Genomic DNA, 3,483 nt, shown 5'->3' with positions numbered 1-3,483 from the left:
TTTTCAGGCCTTTTTTTATTTTTTTTTTTTTTGAAATGCCGGGAGGCTGAGGCCAGTTGGGGGATGGGGCCGGGAAGGGCAACCATGGGGGCTTCTCTCACTGCTCCCTCCAGCTGGGGAGAGGCAAGCACAGACAGAGGAGCTGTCACCCAGCTGTGCCTGCATCTTCCCAGCCCATCTGAATCTCTGAATCAGCACTGAATCTCCCATTCTGATTCAGCTGAATCGAATGGGGACAGTGATTCGAATCACCGGATCAAATAACTGTCCTCCAAATTGGCCGAATCCAAACTGAATACTTCTCTATTCACACAGGCTTAGTGCCTATATGCTGATGTAAATAATCAACTGATTGTCACCATCCAAACTAGAGCCAGATTTCAGACCCAGGACTGCCCCAGCTACCAGTGCTGGCAGTCAGCTGATTCTCAGCATAGGGATGATGGGGTATGCCACAAGTTCAGTATGGTTCCATACAAGCCTGCCACAAAGGTGTAACACATTTTTTGAGTAATATTTCTGCAGCTGGTTTGCCATTTTGGCACTATAAATTTGAACATGTTGCCACTTGCTATTTATAAAACAGTTAACATGTTACTTGTGCCAAAAATATAACCTATGCTAGAGGCCCTAGATCTGCCCATGATGGTACTCAGCATGATTTTGACAGCCTAACGTTTAAGATTCATAGATTCATAAAGATTCATAGGAAGTAGGGCTGTACTTCTTCATAGAGAAGAAGTTAAGGTTATACATAATATGTGCTGTTATTTTAATGTAGTAAATTATGTCCTGCCTGTATGACTTGCCGGAATTTACCTGTCTCTGGCTTCAGTTTATAATTAATAAAACAATAAAAGAAATGAGGTTGTATGGCTTAGTCCATAAAAAAACCACTTTGTATTTATAAGCAGTAGATATCTGAATCTGATATCTGAATCTTTGGGTCAGAGGAACGTTAGTAGCTTCCAAAGTGGGGGTGAATTACTCAGAGATTACTATATCAGTGTAAGAAACCAGATTCTCACTACAAAAAGAAACACTGTGTTAAATTCACTCTTGCTGTAACATCCTCTGTCATAGGACTATGTGAATTAGATGCACGATCCTTTGATACTCTGAACTTTTAGATAAACCTAGAGAACACAGGACAATATAAAACATTACCAAAAACATTTCATGTGATTTTTTTTTTTTTTTTTGCATATGTGCTATTTATGACCAGTCTGGTTAGCTTGCGTGTTCTTGCTACCAAGTTTGACTGTTAAATTTTGGTGTTCTGGTGGCCTACCCATCTTGATAGAATGTCCGCTGCTATGAAATTCTCTCTCATTTCCCTCTGGTTTCTTACGTTAGCTTGATTGCTAGTGCTGTAAGTGGGTACAATTGTTCAAATTTACAACTTTATTTCAGGGACTTCCATAGGAAAATTTTTAGTGCTTTCAAATGCCTTCTCACTCCATCAATTTTAACTTTGTTTATGTTTAGAGGCACTGACTGTTTTCAAGTTAAAACCAGGCAGAAATATGAATTTTCACTTATTTTTATAGGAAAATAATTTTCCTGGAAGATCATCACATTTGTCAGAATTGGGCCCATTATTGTTCCTTTGGCAGCAGAAAGGAAGTTGTACAAAAATGTTAGTTTATATGCCTCTTGAGGAGAGGATAGATGCATGTTTTTATATGAAAATTTTGAATGGCATCCAAATGCTGTTTCAGTGGGCACCCAATTAATCTATAAATAAAATATAAGCATACCAATGAGTTCAGTTCTTCTCTAAGGTTTATATTCATTTGCTTCAGCCAGATCCCTAGATTCTGTAGCATTATGGTGTAGTGGACTAAAAATTCTGTAAAAACAGATGAAATGACTAATGACAATATGTTAGGCTCTGTGTTACTCATTTGATATTAAATTCAATTCATGTAGTCTCCACACTGTGTTTCATTTTTAATACAGATTTTTTTATTTAACATACAGCTGAATTTACCAGCAAGGTCTCTGGAGGTTTTGGTATCTGGTTAGGAGACCTCTGTGGCTTATGTCAGTAGTGAAAGATGTGGATAATATGGGATTGTAGGACAGGTATGACAGTGATCTTATTCTGCAGAAAAGATCAACAGTAAAATAATTATCGAGAGAAAGAGATTTCTAGGCTGCATGCAGATTTGAGAAGACAGACTTGCACTGGTGTAGTTCATGTTTCAGAGTTATCTTTACAACCATAAAGATTGGGGGTGAAAGTAGGCTTTAGTTCTAATTTACAGTTTTTGGCAAGAGATTAGGAAAAGGTGGACTTCACGGCAATGGAATTGGAGAATACATGACTGGCTGAGTTAAGAGCAGGCCTAAAGAGCTAGTTCAAAAAATAATCATGCAGTTAACCAAACTAATTTCCAGTCTGGAATATATAGTTTTTCATGCCAGGAACTTTATCTTTATAGCAGTCTGCAGAATACCTAGAGTGTGGTTGGTGATGTGATGTAAATGTTGGTGATGTAAATAACTACAAACAAAAGACATTTCCCAAATTTTACATTACAAAACAAAACAAAAGAAGTTTGTGAAGTTTCATACTCAGAAGCTGGGAAATATCAAAACTAAAATTGTCCCATGCAACCTTATTTTGGTCCCTTATACAGTCTATTTAATGGATCATACATGATTTTTTTCCCCAGGTTGTCAGCCTCATTTGGTGCATACAGTGAATAGTACTATCTTGATACTTCTCTTTATCTTCCTCATTCTGGAATATCTTTCTCATCATTATCCAATGTGGACCCTTGCTTTATTACAGCACACAACCCCAAAATCTGAATTTTCAGACTATGCACCTTTAAAGTACAGTTTCTATTAACTTTATTTAAAATTGTACATGCTGAGCCCTTTTAGAAATCTAGTCCTAGTTTCCTCATACTTGGCTGCCCAGAACATGGAAAACACGTAAGTAGTGCTCACCTGTGCAAGACTTCTTTTTAAGTGACTTGTCCAGTAACACCAAGGAACTCTATTGTAGAGAAAGGGATGGAATCTAGTTTTCAAGGGTGGTGGGTTTTTTTATGAGATTTTCTTTTCTGTTCCTGCAGTCCTCTGCCACAGCCATTGCTCATCTTCCATTTTCTACAAAAGTAAGGTCAGGGTCCTGCTGATTATAGCCATGTTTTTTAACTTAAAAAATGCCAATAAAAGTGCTAATATGATTTCCCCCCGACCTTCCAGAATTGCCAGCCTATGGAATCATATTGGCCCTTACATGGGTTGGTAGTTGCGTGGGGACATTTAGATCCATAATATAGTCTTTTCTTATTTCAGGTAACTGAAAAAATGGTAGCATCAATGGGGCATTATTCACTGTGCACCAGTGACTGGTGAGAGATGAGATTAACACTTTGCTGATGAACTGAATTCATTGATATGGGTTTTCACTTAGGTTTCACTTTGGTTTTTACTTCATAGTTATATTCCGGCCGTTATGGATTG

The sequence above is a fragment of the Gavialis gangeticus genome, unplaced genomic scaffold (assembly GCF_001723915.1).
Source record: "Gavialis gangeticus isolate Ggan-Ray unplaced genomic scaffold, GavGan_comp1, whole genome shotgun sequence".
In the NCBI taxonomy this organism is placed as follows: Eukaryota; Metazoa; Chordata; order Crocodylia; family Gavialidae; genus Gavialis; species Gavialis gangeticus.
This window is presented reverse-complemented; position numbering follows the sequence as displayed.